The sequence below is a fragment of the Ictidomys tridecemlineatus genome, unplaced genomic scaffold, assembly GCF_052094955.1.
Source record: "Ictidomys tridecemlineatus isolate mIctTri1 unplaced genomic scaffold, mIctTri1.hap1 Scaffold_64, whole genome shotgun sequence".
NCBI classification, from domain to species: Eukaryota; Metazoa; Chordata; class Mammalia; order Rodentia; family Sciuridae; genus Ictidomys; species Ictidomys tridecemlineatus.
This window is the reverse complement of record NW_027524440.1, coordinates 553,976-574,236: the sequence shown is the minus strand read 5'-3', so window position 1 is coordinate 574,236 and position 20,261 is coordinate 553,976. Positions and strand designations below refer to the sequence as shown.

Below are 20,261 nucleotides of genomic sequence, written 5' to 3'. Positions count from 1 at the left end.
TATGTGAAGTGGGTACTGCTGTTATTAACTCCATTTTACACACCAGAGGTCTGACGCCTGAAGAAGTTAGCAATTTATCTAGGGGAATATGCCTAGCTATGGTCGGAGTCCTGCAAGTCTGACACTGGCGTCTTCGCTCTCACCCACTGATCAGCGCTACATAAGTCAAAGTCCAGGTCACGAGAACGCCGAGCACTGTCACCCATTAAGAGTGCTCACGGTGTCGAACACATACGGTAACCGCGGCCCAGCCAGCACCCGTCCGGTGCCCAGGACACCAAGCACGCATCCGGTGACCCACACGCGTGACACTCACACGCGCCGTGATCCTGGCTTCCTCAAAATAGGCGGAGGAGGCCTAGCTTTGGCCAAGTGGTCCAAGACGACACTCTCTGGGCTGGACTCTTTCTGCCTGAGCGTCTGATCCGAACGTCGTGCGGGCGGGGAGGAGGGGGCGGAGTCGGCCCCCAGGAAAGATTGCGGATTGGTGGGGAGGAGGAACGGGGGGACGGAGCCTTGGGGGGAAGGGAGACGCCGCATCTACCACGTAAGCATCTTTGCTTCCTGCCGCAACAGCCAGCGACTGAAGTAACCCTTCGCTGCGCTCCGGGGCGGGCTCCCTGCACCTGAGCCAGGTGAAGCTGGGGTTGGGGTGGAGGGAGGCCGGCGGGGCTGGGGCGGGAGGCCCAGATAAAGGAGAGGCCCGGGGTGTGGCCACCTGGGGCTGATAGTGGGAAGAAGGCCGGCTTGGGTGCTGTGCGGGCCAGAGCGGTGGGGGAAAGCTGAGGTGAGGACGAGAGATGGGGCTCCTTCGCTGGGTTGCGGCTGGGCCAGGAAAGGCCAAGAACCTGTCCCAAGCATTAGCTGGTCTTCCTAATTCCAGGCTGCCCTGAGTCTGGCGAGTGAAACGGGAGCCGCGTAGGGCCCTTCTTGAAGAGGGTTCCTTGAAACATTTGAAGTTCCCTTGCACCTCTTTTAACCCTCATGCCCGAACTTATTTAGGAGGAGGAATGCCCACTCCTCTTCCCTTTGAGTGGACGAGCTCTGGTCCATGTGTCAGAGGTACATCATTAGGCTGGAAAAGAAAGCTCATAAGCTACAGAACTGGTAACAACATTGGGCTTTCAAATATGGGTATATCTCCTTAAAAGCTTGTTTCTGCTATTAAAGGCGATTTTATTTCAACTCAAAGTGTTTTGGGGAGACTTGGTTTCCAAATTAGTACTTCCCTTTCTTAAAGAATGTTCTCAGCAAGAGGATGAGAATGAAGTGGGTGGATACTTTTAGGAATATGGGGTCTTCTGCCTAGTTTAGAGTTTGTTGTTATTAAGACATTCAAGAAATATGAAAAATGCTAGAATTCTGTATCAAGCAGAATCGGTTATTTCTGTGTATCTGTGTATAATACGTTAAATTATTAAGATGTTAATTCCGTGCATTCATTTAGTAAAAATTAGTACAATGACAATACAGATAGTATTTTGGCATATTTGCAGTATTTTATTTCGAATTTATTTGAATCTCGTTTTCTGCCTCTCCAAAAGGTCCTACTCTGTCATTCTTACAAAAAAATATTCTTAGTTTTCTTTTTCTTGAGTTTGGGCAGGTTGACTCCTCTGAGAGGCAAGACTAATTTCCTGGGAACTGCCTCTTTCTTTCTGGAAAGAGTAATATGGATCAGTTTTGGTATTCCTTTAGTATTTTTGTTGGCAAAAATTGAACAACAACAACAACAACAAAACTCTTTGTTGGTGGAAGCCAACACTACTAGTATTAAACTGTCCTGCATTATTAGATACAATTTGAGTATTTTTTATAAAAAACTACTTAGAGATAACTAGGCTGATACTTGGATATTCTAACTAAAATTTTGATATTGGCTGATAGAGCCACTTATTTCCTACATTTAATACCCCATAGCCTACTGATTAGCTTTACTAACAAGGTAATATGCATATACTACACTAACCTTGAAATGGAAAGAGGTGGAGTGCTGGTGATACATCAGAGGTCTTTTGAGTAAGTAGATAAATACTTCTAATTACCTGTCAGGAAGGAGTCCTAGTTTTTATAATAAGCAGTTATTGAGTTGTCAAAAAATTAGAGTTGTAATGTAGTTTTTTCAGGATCCCAATATCATGTAATTATTATTGATAACTCCATGTGATTGTATTTATGTTGTACAGACAATACTTGCTATATGTTAATATTGTAATTTTTTATCTTCATATCTCCAAAACCTAATAAAAGTTTCATGTTTAGTTGATCTTTAGAAGTAATTCAAGGTAATTCTAAGGCTCTTTATGCAGGTTTTTAACTCTGCTTCTGATATTACTTTTGTGAAAGTAGAATATAGGTTGTTTTCTTAGGTCTGAGGTTGCTATTGTCATCATGTCCTTCATCTCTAGTACTCTTTTAAAAAATACAGAACAAAAATTTGAGTTTGTACTTAATCAGTCACCATCTTATTTTCTAAGTCTTGAAGCTGGAATATGGAGTGTCATGATACTTTGGAAGGATTATTAACTACTTTCCCCAATAGAAGATGATATTAAAGACTTTTTCCCTTTTTCCTTCTTCCTCCTCTTTTCTCACTTTCCCCCCTTACTCTTTTTCTTTTTCTCCCTGCCCCAGCTTCTAATAAATATTTATTGCCAAAATTCTGTTTAAGTTAGTGGTTTCATTTGTGCTTGAATTAAAAGTCAATTAAATTATTAATAAAGCAAAGTCTTGAGTAGTCTTGAGTAGCTAGAAAATAGCTTATAGGCTAGACTTGGAGGTCTGTGAAAAGCTACAAAAATAATTTCAATCTAAAGAATTTTGTGGTGAGATTAGATGCAGGTTCCCAAACTATCTTTGTGACCTGCCCCCAGGAAAGTTATTTTAGATTCAGAGTACCTTGGTTGCCTTGAAGATAAAAATGTAATGAGGACTGCTTTATGTACCTTCCAGGATTGTAAAAATAAAATGAGATGGTGCATATGATTTTAGAGAAGCAAAGCATTTACAAGAGTGTAATGTCCTCTTTTTAAAAGTGTAAATTATATTAGAAACTAAAGCATTTTAATGACTAACTAGAGGTATGCATGGTTCTTCTGGTTGAACTATAACTCCGAATAGCAAAATATAAATCGGTGCTTTTTTGGTAAACTCTGATGTGGAGATTTACTGCTTTGGCTGAATTATGATTTTTGGTAATTTAGGGGAAAAAGTCCTTTAGGAAGAACTTTATCTTAATATTTATATAGGGTTAAAGGGGAAAATAGCAAGTTCATATTCCTGGGAGGAAACATGATGGAGCATAGCTTATTGATTTGAATAGTTGTCAATATTCAAATAAGGTGTAACTTGAGCTAATTGATGAGTTTATATAGAAATGTCATTAAAGGATGACTATTTTATTTCCTTTCTTTAGGTAGATATTTTTTTTTGTTATATTTTTAGAGGGAAAAGCTGAAATAAGTAAGATGGAGGAATTTATATGTTGGCATAAAACCAGTTTCCCCCATAACTTTAAAAAACTATTAAGTACCTTTTTTCCCAAAAACTTTTACAGATACGAAAATATTTTTCTTCTTTGCCTGCTCACATTTATGCCTTACCTGCAAATTTTTTAATTTAAAAAATTTAAAATGATTTTAATAGTAATGTTTGAAATTAGGTTGACCATCAGTTTTAGGTGTTGAGATTTGATTTAGACAGCAGTGTTTTTAAACCTTCACTTGAGTATGCTAAGCTAAATTCACTGACTCTTTGGTTTTCATAGGTAAAAACTCTCACAGAATAGGACCTTCCAGATATATGCATATTGTTTGAAATTAACTTTTGGCTTCTGAAACAGTAACTTTTTTTTTTCTTTTGCAGACTCATGAAATGGCCACAGATGATAAGACTTCCCCAACATTGGACTCTGCTAATGATTTGCCTCGACCTCCTACCAGTCCTTCTCATCTTACACACTTTAAACCTTTGATTCTTGACCAGGATGAACCTTCTTTTAAGTCAGCATATAGTTCTTTTGTAAATCTTTTTCGATCTAACAAAGGTAAGACTTACTCTTAAGCATCAGAAACCTTACAGTTTTGATTCTTTATAGTTCCCTTATTCAACTTTCATGTTGTATCTTTGTGAGAAAGTGAAATATTAAGAAGGTGCTTTATTCATATATCACCAGATTTTTCTGCTTAAGAAGAAAAAGCTAGATTTCTTTTTTTTTTGGGGGGGGTACTGTTGAACCCAGGGGTGCTTAACCACTGAACACATGCCCAGCCCTGTTTTATATTTTATTTAAAGACAGGGCAAGAGTTTGTCTTGCTGAGTTGCTTACAGTGTCACTAATTTCCTGAGGCTGGCTTTGAACTTGTGATCTTCCTGTGTCAGCCTCCTGAGCTGCTGGGATTAAAAATGTGTGCCATTGAGCCCAGACTAGGTAGAATTTTTTTTTAATATTGTTTTTAGTTGTAGGTGGATACAACACCTTTATTTTGTTTAACTTGTTTTTATGTAGTGCTGAGGATCGAACCCAGTGTCTCACACGTGCGAGGCAAACACTTTATCACTGAGCCACAACCCCAGCCCCTCAGTAGAAATTTTGATAGTTCTAATTAAGTTTATTAATGGTTAGGTTTAAAGTACTGTAAAAACTTGGTACATTTTTAAGATGATAATTTTTAAAAAATAAGCTTTAATTTTTAAAACAGTTTTATTAGATTTATAGAAAAATTGGAAAGATAATGCAGAGCACTTAGTTTACCCCTACATTCAGTTTCTGCTATTATTAACATCTTAGGTTAGTATTACTATATTATCAGTATTACTGCACTAATGTAAATATTTTACAATTTTCACTAACTACTGTATGTATTTTATTCAGTTTTAAAATTTTTACATAATGTCTTTTTATTGTTATAAGATTCCATCTAAGATATTATATTATGTAGACTCTTTATAAGATAATACTCTATTTAGTAAACGTTTATTGAGCAGCTACTATATTGGGTGCTATTTCAATAGTACAAGGAATCTCTTCCATAAACACAGCAAAAATTCTGGGCCTTTGTGTAAAAAGCTTGCATTCTGTTTCCTCAAATTTCAAATGAAAAGTAAAACAGAAAATCACATATACCAAGGGTGTGATTATTGGCTTATAATTTTGCTCTACTCTTTGGATTTCTTTCTTTTTAAAAAATCCAAAAGCCTAATTTTAAATTATGCATGTAATATATACATACATATATATAAGTATATATATATATCTATGTGTGTGTGTATGTATGCATATATATAATATAGTTGTCTGGAAAATTTCATGTTTTCTCTTTGCTGTTTTCTCTTTGCTGAATTCTTGTGTCTCAATTTTTCAAATAATGTCAACCTTTCTTTTGCTCTACAGAGAGAGGAGAAGGGAGCCAAGGAGAGCATCCTTCTCCCAGTGGAAGTTGGTCCAGCCCTCAGCTCCCTTCAAGGACACAATCAGTTGAGGTCACCTGTTCCTTATAAAAAACAGCTTAATGAGGAACTTCAGCGACGCTCTTCAGTGTTAGGTAAAACAGTGTTCTTATTTCATTCTTCTAAGATTTTTCCACAGTCATTGTTTCCCAAGTTATTTATTGACGTAACTTTCTTGTTGTTTGGAATAGTCAGGTACTCTCCAGAATAAATAAAACTATTACTTAATTAGTGAAAGAATTTGTTGATATCTGAATAAAAGCTCTTAAACATATCACTAAACTTTGATTTAGGCAAACAACAGACCTCTTGGCTGCTTTTTGATTAATTACTTGCTTGAGTTTCAGCAGAGAACAATTTGCAGCATCCCCAGGAGAACACAGGTTAGTTTCAGTCTTGTGAATGAATTCTGTGTCTGTATTTGGGTGCTAGTGAGATGTGATGTGCATGCCTCTGGCTGCAGAATTCTTCAACTCCATTGCTGGGCTGCCACTTGCTCTTGGCCTGTGTCCTTTGTGGGGTGCAAACTTGTATTTCTAAGTAGCTAAATGCAAGGGGCTTCACAGTTTGTTATTGCCGGTATGCGGAGCATTGCCATTGTAATTCTCACAGCTTTGTCTCCTTTTTCAACTTATAATTCATGGATAGTTGCTTTATATTTTGGGACTCAAGAATAATTTGGTCATTCTAATACTTACATTTTAGTACCACCTCTGAGGTATTACTAATGCTAAATTAAGTTTTCAAAGTGTTTAAAAGTGTTTAAAAAGTGTTTCAAAGTGTTTAAAAATAAGTGCAGTTTAGATACAGTGATTATTTCATTAAATTATTTTAGATAATTCTTTGTAAATTTGGATTTAGATATCAATCTCTCATTTCTTTGTAATCTTTTATTTTCCACCCAACTAAAACAAAGCACACCTAATATAAATCTGGCAAATAGTGAGTTTGAGGCAGATTTTCCATTTTATTTTTTAAATTATTATTATTTTGTTGTTGTTGTTGTTGTTGATGGACCTTTATTTTATTTATCTGTTTGTGGTGCTCAGAATCGAGCTCAGTGCCTGATGCATGCTAGGCAAGTGCTTTACCACTGAGCTACAACCCCAGCCCCAGATTTTCCATTTTATAGTAGTTCCCTTTATCTGCAGGGATATACTCTAAACCTCCCTTCTTTTCTGTACCAGTAGAGGCTTGAAACCACAGATAGTACCAGACCCTATGTTTTTTATCCCCATATGTACACATCTGTGATAAAGTTTAACTTGTAAATTAGGCATAGAAAGAGAGTAACAAAAATAACTATGACAATAAATATATTAAAAATTATGTGATTGTTGTCTCTTTCTCTTGAAAGAATGAGACAAATGTTAAAATTTTTAGACTGCAGTTGCCTGTGGGTACTTGAAACCTTAGAAATAACTGCAGTCTGTTTAGGTTAGTGGGAGCTCCGTGGGTTATTAGACTAGAGTGTTTAAGCTAATTGGATGTTCATCTTTTTTGTCAGATCACCTCCTATTCACCCTTAGATTTTGAAACAGCTGGAGTGTCTTAACTTTTTGTCACTATGACCAAAATACCTGATAGGAACAACTTTTAAGAAAAGTTTATTTTGGGTTCATGGTTTCAGAGGTTTCACTCCATAGTCAGCCAACTCCATTACACTGGGCCTGAGGCAAGGCAGAATGTTAGAATAGAAGGACATGGTAGAGGAAAGCTGCTCAGCTCTTGGCAGTTAGGAAGTAGAGAGAGTGAGTAGCTAGGAACAAAATATAAGGACTAAGGATATACCCCTACTGGCCTCCTTCTTCCAGTCATGTCCCAGCTGCCTGTAATTACCACCCAGTAATCCATTCAGATTATTAACGCATTAAATGGATTGATTCACTGATAAGATTATAGTGTCCATAGCCTAAACATTTCATCTCTGAATATTCGTGCATTAACTAATTTGAGTTTTTCAGGAACACCTCATATCAAAACCATAACACTAATCCAGGAATAGAAACTGCAGTAGTTTTGGTCCACAAGAAAAGTACAGTTACCTACTAGTGGCACTTTTGGTGGGCATCTACCATTCTGGTTACAAAGCTAGAATCTGGGCTTGTTTTATTATAGATAGATTTATGTTTAGTATTGCCATTTCAGTGAAACAGCTGGAGTGTCTTAACTTTTTGTCACTATGACCAAAATACCTGACAGGAACAACTTGTAAGAAAAGTTTATTTTGGGTTCATGGTTACAGAGGTGTCAGTCCATAGTCAGATAACTCATCTTTTTTGTCAGATCACCTCCTGTTCACCCTTAGGTTTTGAAACAGCTGGAGTGTCTTAACTTTTTGTCACTATGACCAAAATACCTGACCCTTTCAGTTTGGAACTACAGGGTTGGGTTGGGTGCAATATAGAAGGATAGGACTAGAGTTTTAGCAATTCTCTGGCAGTTATAATATGCTTGGACATTTGTCAGATTTTATCATGGTCAAATATACCCTCTTGGATGTTTTGAATTCTATCAGAATATTTTTTTAAAAATATATTTATTTTTTAGTTGTAGCTAGACACAATACCTTTGTTTTATTTATTTTTATGTGGTGCTGAGGATCAAACATGCTAGGTGAGTGCTCTACCAATGAGCCACAATTCCGGCCCTCTATCAGAATCTTTAGGGGTGAGTTATTTCTTTTTGATGATTAGCCCCAGAAGTGAGCCATTTGATCCTATTGCTTACCTATTTGACTATAGAGACTAAGCTAAACTAACCACATTTTTTAACCTAAATTCTTAACTTTAATGTGGTTTATTTTATCAGTTTTTTTTTTTTTTTGCTCCTTTTATGGCTAGTGTTTAATCCTCTGGAGTTGCTTTTTCTTCTGTTAAATGTCCAGCAGGTATTTATTATAGGTTGGGACCAAAGAGCAAAAGAAATCATTACTGAATTCTGACCATGTAGATGATGCTGCTGTTTTATGCCTCCAAACCATCAGCTCAGATAGTTCTTGTCTTAGATAGCTCTTACTTGCTTGTGAAATAGTATTTTACATGGCAATAAGAAATACTTTCAACAGTCTGTTACCCTTATAAAGACCACCCTTAACTCTCAACCTATGTCACTGGTTGGGAGAATACAAGTAATAAAAGCACTTCACATCACATAGATGCAGTGTTTTATATAGACACAATGAACCGTTAACAAGATTGCCTTTGTTGTTCTCTCTCATTTTTTTTTTAATATGACTCAGATACAAGAAGGAAAGCAGAACCTACCTTTGGAGGTCATGATCCTCGTACAGCTGTTCAGCTTCGAAGCCTCAGCACAGTATTAAAACGTCTCAAAGAAATCATGGAGGGAAAAAGCCAGGTAATAATTAGTGCTTTGGAAGATTTCTTCTTACATACTTTTTGGGATCATACCATTCCCACTGAAAAATGACATAATATGACTTGAAAAAAATGTATTTGTTAAGCTGGGTGTGGTGGTGCAGACCTGTAATACCAGAGGCTTGGGAGGCTGAGGCAGGAGAATCTTGAGTTCAAAGCCAGCCTCAGCAACTTAGTGAGACTCTATTTCTAAATGAAATATAAGAATGGGCTGGGGATGTGGTTCAGAGGTTGAGTGCCCCTGGGGTTCAATCCCTGGTACCAAAAATAAAGAATAAAATGATAGTATATTTATTATTTATTTCAGTTGTGAAAATCACAATTTTTTAACCTAAGTTCTTAACTTTAATGTGGTTTATTGTATCAGTTTTTTTCTCCTTTTAAGGCTAGTGTTTTTTTCTCCTTTTAAGGCTAGTTTCAGGCCAGGATCTGTAGATATACCCCTATGATTCTTTTTAAGAAGCTTTATTATTTGTGTGAATAAATAGGGTCAAGTTTCCTTTTATTTTCATGTCTATTTGGATATAATGGACATGAGGATAGCACCATAGTTTTTGAAAGACCATCTGTCATTGATTGTGCTGTAAATCTTATCACAAAAATCATGTACACATTAGTGTATGCTAAGCTACTTTTTTCTGTTCCATATCTCCATTTTTTTTTGTCCTTGCACCAGTACTATTTAAAATTATATAGCTTTTGAATAAGTCCTGAAGGATGGTAATGTAAATCCTGTTTTATTCTTCAGGATTGTTCTTGGTCATTTTGGTCTTTTGAATTTCTTATGAATTTTAGAATTAACTTCTCATTTCTGTAAAAAAAAAATCTTCAAGGATTTTATTTGCCATTACAATATAAAAATCAGTATTTTCAAGAAGTCTTCACACATTTTTATTGTTATAGGATAGTGACCTGAAGCAATACTGGATGCCAGATAGCCAATGTAAAGAGTGCTATGACTGTAGTGAAAAATTCACAACCTTTAGGCGCAGACACCATTGCCAACTATGTGGGCAGATTTTCTGCAGTCATTGCTGTAATCAAGAAATCCCTGGAAAATTTATGGGCTATACAGGTAAATGCATTTTATTGACAGTATTACAATTTTTAAAGGTCATAAGTATAAAATAATTACAATACAGGACCAACAATAAGCCAATTTTTATTTTGGGCCTTGTGTGTAAGGCGTGGAGATGCAATAGTGAGGGCGACAGCGCTTCACAGTCAAGTGATAAAGTAGATGGAAAGTTAAAAAATAACTAGAATAAAAGACAGTGTATCATAGATACTAGCAGAAAGCTCTAGGGATGTTAAAAGTTATCAGACAAGATGGTTAGAGTAGATTTCTAATTTATATTATTATGAGAGTTCTTATTTTTAAAGTTTTTTATTGACTTATATGACACTATGTTTTGGCAAATTGTATCTTACTCTTATTCTTCCATAAGGAACATAGTCAAATTTTAGCAATACTGAAAATTCAAGTTATTTGTTGAAACAGAAGAAAGCTGACAATGGTGTGTGGATTTATGCAGTGATTTGGAGTGGAAGGTGGACCGAAATTACTCAAGAAAATGCTCTTGACTTCTCTCATGTTATTTTTGTTATTGTATAGATTTTCCTTTTGCTTTCATTCACTTGAAAAAAAAGAAACTAAAATTGCTACAGAGTTCATTATCTTTCATCCAGATTGACTAGAGCTTTTAAGAGATTTTCTTACTCCTAGTTTTTCCCTATCTTGAATTCATTTTTCATATTCAAGTCAGTATTTGTAGAATGCCAATAGATCATGTCAGGTTATTTCCCTGCTTAGTACTCTTAGTATAAATACCTTTTCAGGGCTACCATTACCCTTAGGATAAAATCTATCTCATACGGTTAGGATTGATTTCTTTCCTTTTTATTGAGGCACTTAACCACTGAGCTAGATCCCTGGTCTTTTTTTTTTTTTAATTTTGAAAGAGGGACTTGCTGAATTGCTGAGGCTGGCCTTGAACTTGTGATCATCCTACCTCAGCCTCCTGTGTCACTGGGATTTTAGGTGTGTGTTCCATGCCTGGCTGGCATTTTAGTCTCTTAGGACTACCATAACAAAGTACAGGCTGAGTGGCTTAGAACAATAGAAATTTATTGTCTTACAGTTCTGGAGGCCAGAAGCACCATAATAGAGGTTAAGGAATCAATGTATAGATTTTACCAGTTGCTGAATATGTCTATATCAATTATATATTCTAGAACTGATGAAATAACCACAGAATGGGCTTTGGGGACCCACTAAACTCACTGTCACATGTACCTGAGCTAAAACTCCCATCAGTTGCCATGCCTCCCTAAGCCTCTGCTGTGACTGGTGAACAAGAGTGATGTTTCAGTTTAGAGTTAGTGCTGGTAATCCCTGAAAAAGTTGACTGTTTCCTTGCTTTAATTGTATAGTCACAGTATTCAAAGGCCATAAATCTTTTTGGCCCCTGATACCTGAGGATCCAGTTATCCCAATTGCATTTGGTTTTCCTGGTTCAGTGGTAGCAGTAATTTCTTATCTAAAAAGAAAAGCAATAGCAGCCAGAGCCCTTCAGGGTTTCTGAGTCTCCCCTCACAAATTTATGTTTCATGGTTGTGCTGAAAGGTATATCTTTCAGGGATAAGGGAGTAGGTTTTATATGGCAAATCCACTCTATTTTATGTGTGTTACCAAGTATGATTTATTATGGGCAAATCATAGAAAAAGGTTACTAATATCCATAGATAAATTCCTTAAGTCATATGTAAAGAGAGACTATTATTAAAAGTTTACTTTAGTTTTCTGTCAAATCAAACACTACTATCACTTACAACTAGATTTTTTATGCTTTCCAAGTATTAGCACAATTAGCATTACTTTATAAATAATCAAATCATAACTAGGTCCCAGTGGTTTTGTCCACATCCAGATTATTCAAGTTATCAGGAAGAAAGTCTTTTGTTTACTTTAGCTTTTAGTTCCTGGTGATAGCTCCAAATACAACAGGTATGAGAAGCTTCTGCTTCCATATTACGAGTATCTTGACCAAATAAACCCAGTAGCTGTTGAACAATGAATTGAGCTGTACTGAGTTCCTCTGCAGGTTTGGCTACGTTAGCCAAACCAGTACATACCAATCACTGTTTCATAATTGGCGTCAGGAAAAAAAAAACACAAATACCTATTTTTGTTGATTGTAGAGGTACAAGGTCTAGGGTACTCCTCTGGTGATGTCTTTCTTGCTAGCAGAGCCCAAAGGTCATGCAGAGCATCACATAATAAGAGAGAGGGAGTGTGGTTATGTATGTGCAAAATTGACTCATTCCTGTTTCCTAAGCTCATGTATTCCTTGCTCTGTAGTATATTAGGGAAGTTCAGGCATTTTATCTTCATTTTTAATATAAGCCACCTTTTAAAGATTCATATTTTTTAGCCAGTCAACTAAATAGACTTAAGAGCTTTTTTTAACTTCTCAAGCTGCAAGATTAAATCTGGAATCTCTATTTAGTGGACCCATATCAGTAAATTCAACTTGAGCCAATTTTCTATCCACTCTTATCCTATACCCTCAATAGCCATCTCACACATTCCTTGGGTTTTTGTCTATATTAATTGGAATAGTCATGTGGTTCTTCGGGTATACCACATACATCCTCATTGGTCTTACTTTGTACCTTACCTTTAAGACCTGACAGGTCTTGACTATGGGATGGAGGTACTAGGAATAGATCTTGAGGGGAATTAGAAGTGTCTTGCAAGGCACCTAACTCGAGGGAGGGCATTACAAATTCCTGAAGCACAGCAGAGTTAATTTCGGATGACTTGGAAAGGCTACTTCTGACAGGAGGTTCAGATTTGCGGGTTTAATATCCTTAGCTTCTTTTGGCTTTTCTCATATATCTTCATTCTAATTTTCAGGATCCCATTTCTTTCTAATCAGTGTCCTCACTTTATTAGCAGACATACTGCAAGATTGGTAATTGAAGTTATGGGTTTGGTATTTTTTTTAAACAACTGAAATTTGTTCTCCCATTTCTGCATTTCTGGGGGCCAAAAGCTTGGAGTCAAAGTGTTGGCAGTCTTACTTCCTTCTGGAGGCTCCAAGGGAGAATTCATCCAGGCTTCTCTCCTATTTTCCCGTGGTTGCTGGTAGTTCTTCATGTTCTTTGGCTTGTGAACAGATCCATCACTCCTGTCTCTGCCTTTGTTGTTATTTGTATTAATTCAGCCACTTGTACTTTGAGAATTGGTTAGATATTCAGCAATCTTAGCACTGAGGCCACAGAAGATAAGGGATTCTTTCAGGGAAGACAGAAACTTTTAATTAGTTCAGTTCTTGAACTGGGAATTTGAATCCTGAGGTTATTATTTTATTTCTCTACTTTGTGTAGTGCAATTAGGAACAATAAGTTTATCTTAATATACTTATTAGTTTGACAAAAATGTTCAAAGATTAAATACATAGTAACTCATAATCTTGCTTCTTATAAGTATTTGATTAGGAGTATCCATACATAGGTGATATTTTGCATGTTTGTATTGCTAAGCACACCATAGATTATCAATATTCTCTTTGCTGTTAGAAATAAAATCATTAGTGCCTTTCAGTCCAATCAGAGAACCAGTTCTAGAAACATGAAAGCCCATTCAGGAACCTTATCCTTAAAATTATTTTCCTTTGGAACCATTCTTTTTACCAGTTTTAGTTATGTTTGTGTGTCTGGTGACAAAAAATACCTGACAAAACAATATAGAGGAGGGAAAGTTTATTTTGGCTCCTGGTTCCAGAAGTTTAATCCATGGTCAATTGAGTCCACTGCTCTGGGCCTGAGATGAGATGGAGCTTCATGGCAGAAGGGAGTGGTGAAGGAAAGCTGCTTAGTTCATGGTGGGGTCAGGAAGCAGAGAGGAAAGACATGAACCTAATGACCCACCTCCTTCAGCCACATACAAGTTACCTACAGTTACCAGGAGGTCCATTTAAACTTGGCTAGACTGATCAGGTTACAGCTCTCACAATCCAGTCATTTCACCTTATTACTGCATTATTACAGGAGCTTTTGAGGGACATCTCATATTCAAACATAACAGTACCAAAATCTGCATTAGTGAGAATTCTTTAAAGAAACAGAATGAATGGAGTTATACACACACACTGAGCAAATGAGTGAGAGAAGTTTATCTGTATTTTAAGGAATTGGCTCAAGTGATTTAATGATTGTGAAGGGCTGGCAAGTCTGAAATTCTCAAGGAGGCTAGCAGGCTGAAAACTTCTATAGGATTTCTGCCTTGCAGTATTTTCTTTTTATTCTGGAAACGTTAGTCTTACCTCCTCAGACCTTTAACTGATTGGATGAGACTCACTACCTTATGGAGAATAATTTGCTTTACTTCAGTATTTGTAAATATTAATCATACTCCCTGCACCCCTCAACCCAAGATAACTGTTTAGATTACTTGACCAAACCCCTTGTCTAGCCAAGTTGACCCGAGATTAACCATCACAAATGGGAATAATATATTTAGTGCACAATTGCACATTGAGACGCTGAATAAATGTAGAATACCTAGAACAATGTCTGGCACATATCAAAGGATCCATGAATATTAAGCAATTATTATGGTAATAGTAAAAGTAATATCTATGCATTCATCATGCAGCATTTTAAATTATATATGTCCATCATCTCCAGTATACTGTGAGTTCTCTGGTGGCAGGACTGTGTCTCATCAGCCTTTATTTTTCCATCATATAATACACTTATATGTGTAGTGGCCTTTGCTGATGAATGTTCTAATGAAATGAAACTTTCCTGGTCAGGCTTGACCGTCTTTATTGGTTTGATAACTTTAGTTTTGAGAGCTGACTGGTTCAGGGAGATTTCCTTTAATAGTGTAAGAAACAAACCTGCTTTTGTAATGGTAAACTGTAGGTCTTTCAGGAAGGAAGTAATTTCACATCCTCACTGAAATTCTGCCTTGGTCAGTTGATGGTAATTATCCTAGTGCTTTGATTATCCTAGACTGGTGTTCACTTTGTTGTTACTGTTTTCTGGGGTCCTGATTGAAGTGGATGCAGATCTATTTTTCTTAATAGTTTTAATAGATTTTATCTTTTAAATTGTGGTGACAGAAATTAGTATATCAACAACTGACATTTTATTTTGACTAAGATACATGTATAGTTTAATAAAATTAAGTATTATATAATAGTAGTTTTAAAATAAAACAGAGGTATTATTATAGTTGATGAAATTATGGCAAAAGCAGTACAGTGAACTTTTGGAAATCTTTTCTGTCACTTCAGATTTTTAGTAGTAGTGGTAATAAATAATTAAGGTTGAATTGTTAAATTACATGTAAAGTTAAATATAGTCTTGTGTTGCTTAATGATGGGTAAGTTCTGAGAAGTGCATCACTTAGGTGAGTTTATCTTTGTGTGAACATTATGGAATATACTTAAACCAACCTGGATGGTGCTGGTTAATAGATCCCTATGGCCTTTTTTTTTTGGTAGGGTGGATTGGGTTTGTGGGGTCTTTGCAGTTGCCCAGGCTGGTTTTGAACTTCTGGCCTCAGGTGTACCTTCTATCTAGCCTTCTGAGTATCAACATAGCATTTTGAACAATTGAGAGACTGCTACTGATCCAACATGGCATACTGATTTTTTTTTATTGTTTGTTTGTTTGTTTTTTTAAAGAGAGAGTGGGAGAGGAGAGAGAGAGAGAGAATTTTTAATATTTATTTATTTTTTTTTTAGTTCTCGGCGGACACAACATCTTTGTTGGTATGTGGTGCTGAGGATCGAACCCGGGCCGCACGCAAGCCAGGCGAGCACGCTACCGCTTGAGCCACATCCCCAGCCCCATGGTATACTGTTTTATGGTAAATTTTTTTATAAATAAAAGGTTGTTCATTCTAAAATAATGATAAAAAGTGTAGAATCATAACGACGTAAGTCAGTGACATAGTCATTTATCATCATTATCAACTTTTATGTAATATATGTAATTGTATGTGCTATGCTTTTATAAGATCTACACAGTAGTAGATTTATTTATAACAGCATCACAAACATTAGAAATGTGTTGCCCTACAACATTATGATGGCTACAACATCACCAGGTGATAAGAATTTTTCAAGGGCCAGAGCTACAGATAAGTGGTAGTATTCTTGCCTCAGAAGTGTGAGGCCCTGGGTTTGATCCGCAGTACTGCAGGTGGGGGGAACAAAATGGAGTTTTTTGGCTCCATTATGTGACAATTATTGTATTATGTGATCTTGTTAACCAAAACATTATGTGGCATATGACTATTTCACCTACATTTTTAATACACCAAATTGTTATGGAATCACAAAACAATGTTTTAGAAAAACAAGGTAGAAATTAACACTTATTTTTGGGCAGGACTACATCCTAAAAAAAAAAATTAGAAGTATTAAGTAATCTTGTTTGTTCTCCCAAGAACATTTCATTTCTATTTTAACTTTTCATTATAAGAATTTCAGCAAAGTTTATCTCAATATATCATATTGTGGTTAGGCCATTTTATTAGTTTATTTCAAAATTGTGTACCCTTCTAGAGGCCACTCTTCAGGGCTTCATAATAGAAACTTTAATTTCCTCACTTGTTGCCTAGGGAAATTGTGTTGTTTACATTTACATTGGTTTATTTACTGTATTGAATTTTTTCTGCTTGAAATTCCTACCTTTGATAGATCCCTTATTTCATTTTTACAATTTTGAAAAGATATCTTACAAAAAGAGTTTTTCAGTATTATTGGGTCAAATTTTCTTACCTTGTTATAAATATTTGAAGTAATTTGGACACTTGGATAAATTTCTTTTTTTCTTTTTTTTATTTTTAAAGTACTTTTTGTTATAGATGGACATAATATCTTCATTTTGTTTATTTATTTATTTTTTTTATGTGGTGCTGAGGATTGAACCCAGTGCCTCACATGTGCGAGGCAGGTTCTCTGCCACTGAGCCATAACCCCAACCCCTGGATAAATTTATTATAGTGATGCTTCTTAAAATATTTAACAGAGCCAGCTGAAGTATTTTACTTCTTTAAAAAATTTGGGAGGTTGGGATTGTGGCTCAGTGGTAGAGGGCTCGGCTCACACGGGCAGGACCCAGGTTTGATCCCCAGCACCACATAAAAAAATAAAGGCATTGTGTTGTGTCCATCTACACCTAAAAAATATTTTTAAAAAATTTTGGGGGGGTAGTCTTTTAAGACTTGAAGACATTTCCCTGTTATTAGATTATCTGTTAACCCAAGGATTTAAAATATTTTAAATAATATAGTATTGCTATTTTTTACGCATTTTCCTTTTTTTTCTCTCTCTCTCTCTCTCTCTTTTTTTTTTCCTCCCAGGAGACCTCCGAGCTTGCACCTATTGTAGAAAAATAGCCTTAAGTTATGCTCATTCCACAGACAGTAATTCCATTGGGAAAGATTTGAATGCTCTTTCAGATTCTGCTTGCTCTGTGTCTGTACTTGATCCCAGTGAACCCCGAACACCTGTTGGGAGTAGAAAAGCCAGCCATAACATATTCTTAGAGGATGATTTCGCCTGGCAAAGGTCCTGGCACTTGAATATAATTTTATTTAAACTTGAGAAATACTAAGTTTCTTGACTTATAAGTGCTTTTGGTTGACTTTTATTTTTTGAATTGTTTCAAATTCACCATTTTCTCCTTTCTCTTTGGTTCACCTCCAGCAGGATCATAGATGTTTATGGGTAGTGAGGTTATTGACCAATTAGAGTATAATCTCAGTAAGATGAGAGACTATATCTTTATTGTTCACTCACTGTTTTACTGTTGGCACCAAGAATAGCACATGGCATGTATATAAACTTCATGATATTTGATGAATAGGCAATAGAAGTCACTGAGATTAATAATTCCTAATGAAGTCTTTTTAGGGATAATACTAATGAGATTTGTATTCATATTTCTAAATGAAATTAGATTTTTTTCCTTCCAAAGGTACATTTCCTGTCTTTCTGCAGGTCTAAATGGACTGGTAGTAGGGAAAGTTACTTGGAAGTTACTTAGAATTGTTTGAGTTAGTGTCCTAGGTTCATCAGTTTCTGATTGCTTTCTCTAGCAACATAATTTTCTTAAGCATAATAGCAAATCTAACCATATCAAAGAGCTTGGAGTTTTAACCAACATTTTTCTGATGAGATATTTTCTCAGTTACATCTTAAGGAAGTGAGGAATTTTACTGTACATTATATTTAAACAAAAAAATGAACCAATTACCACTATAGTTGAACATGTATGAATCTTAGGGACATAATATAAAATGGAAAAGATGTTTTATATAATCATACATCCACAAACCTTTCATTTATGTAAACTTCAGAAGTATACAAAATAAATCATGGTGGGAGCATAGGTACTTTGGAATCAGTGATAGTGTTCTTTTTTTCCTTAAATTACTTGATGAATCTTTTGATGTTTGTAGTATCATGATTCTTTATATCTTACATACCTATTATAAATTTAAAAAATTGATTTTATATTTAATAATATAGTACAAAGTATAGAAAGTCTTCAATTCTTGCTTATTTTAATTAGTAATATCTTTTAATTGTGTATGATCTGGCTATATGAGCCCTTAATTGGCAGGTACAATTTAATAAAACAAATTTTATAAAACAAACTAGGTATGATAGCTTCCTGAGAGGTGTTTGATAGATGTCAAAGGTAGAATAATAGTTTTAGACTTTGTGCTAATTATTTAATATTCATTCTCTTTTATTCATTATACCTCTTTGGTAGGCACTGTTTTTTCCTTTTGACAGATGCAGATGCTGAAGTTCAGAAAGATTAAATAATGAATTTGGTCACACAGCTAGTAAGAGGTGGAACCTGCTCTTAGACCTAAGTTTGCTTCCTATTTTGCTATTCCAGTGGGTTGTGGGGACAGAGAGTAAAGTTTTAGAACTCATATTTCCCAAATCATTTTCATCTTGTATGTTATTTGGGAAGTTATCATGTAAGTCACTGATCCAACCAATTTCATTATTTTATTGTTATTTGGGGGGGTGTACTTGGGATTGAACTCAGGGGCACATGGCCACTGAATCGCATCCCCAGCCCTATTTTTATATTTTATTTAGAGGCAGGGTTGTACTAAATTGCTTAGCTTCTCGCTATTGCTGAGGCTGGCTTTGAACTCACAGTCCTCCAGTCTCAGCCTCCTGAGTTGCTGGGATTACCGGCATGCACCACCGTGTTTGGCTATTGGTGTTCTTAATGTTTGGTATACTTAAAAAACTTTATCATTCTTTTGACATTTGATATGATAATCACACAGTTTTCACCTTAATCCAAGCAAGTGCAAAAGTGACCCATAATCCCCCAATTTCAGGGGAAAAGATTTAATTTGCTTTTAAATATTAAAGCATCTCATTGGAATTGGGTTTGTCTTTTACTGTTCCAAGCGATCTCAATATTTTCCTATTTTCTTTGTAGTTTGATTCATCCAGACTCCTCCAACACTGCTCTGTCAACAAGACTTGTATCTGTTCAGGAGGATGCTGGGAAATCCCCCTGCTCGAAATAGGTAAATGCTAAATGGAAACATTGTATTCTGTGTCTGTTTTTTATTTCCTGTCATGGTAATAACAACAAGCATTAAAAAAGGTGATTGCTTGTTATAATCCCAGTTCTAAAAGCTGAATTAAACTATCATTTTCTTTTTGTTGGTCAGCTCTTGCTTTCATTCTTTGAGTAGCCCTTTCCAGTATTCATCAATGGCTTAAGATATTGGGACCTACACCATCCTCTGTCTTCTAGTTTAGTAAAAAGACCTGAAGGATGTGAGAGAATGATGTGAGAGAACGAAACCTTGTGGACCTTTTGTATAAGAGTGTACCAAGAAAACAGGAATGACAAGTTCCAAGCAACTAATAAGAAACAATCCTATGAGTCTGAAGTAGATCAGTTTTACAGTTAATTGTCAGGACTTTTACTCTGAATGAGATGGGGAGAGTGTTTTTTTTCTTGAATTTTTAATTGTTTTAAAAAACTTTCAAACTTGCAGAAGATTTGCAAGAATAAGAAAATAAGTATCCATATACTCATTAAGATTTACTTATTTATGTTTTTGCCTATTCTGTCATTTTACACATGCACATACATTTTTTCCTGAACCATTTGAGAGTATATTTCACGCATTATTATCTTTTATTTCTTTAGTTCATCAGATTTATTTTACATGGTAATTTTAGGCTGATAACAAAATTGAGGAGAAAGTACAGAGGCCCTTTTCCATTGTTCTCCATATGCTCAACCCTTCACTACTGTGAATATCTGGGACCATGGTGGTATATTTATTATAGTATATTTATTATAGAACCTACACTGACACATTATCATTCAAAGTTTGTAGTTTCCATTAGGGTC

The 20,261-nt window shown here is 35.7% G+C and overlaps 1 pseudogene across 1 annotated transcript in view; it reads left to right on the top strand.

Annotated features, from left to right (window-relative positions):
* The first annotated feature begins 515 nt into the window (after positions 1 to 515).
* The window catches only part of LOC144374333 (1-phosphatidylinositol 3-phosphate 5-kinase-like), a 34,366-nt pseudogene continuing 14,620 nt past the window's right edge, over positions 516 to 20,261 (top strand). The window contains exons 1-8 of the transcript XR_013433778.1: positions 516 to 547; positions 3,865 to 4,045; positions 5,393 to 5,543; positions 8,690 to 8,808; positions 9,732 to 9,903; positions 15,590 to 15,714; positions 17,215 to 17,422; positions 19,329 to 19,419. The product of XR_013433778.1 is annotated as a 1-phosphatidylinositol 3-phosphate 5-kinase-like (transcript). The remainder of the gene's footprint in view (positions 548 to 3,864; positions 4,046 to 5,392; positions 5,544 to 8,689; positions 8,809 to 9,731; positions 9,904 to 15,589; positions 15,715 to 17,214; positions 17,423 to 19,328; positions 19,420 to 20,261) is intronic.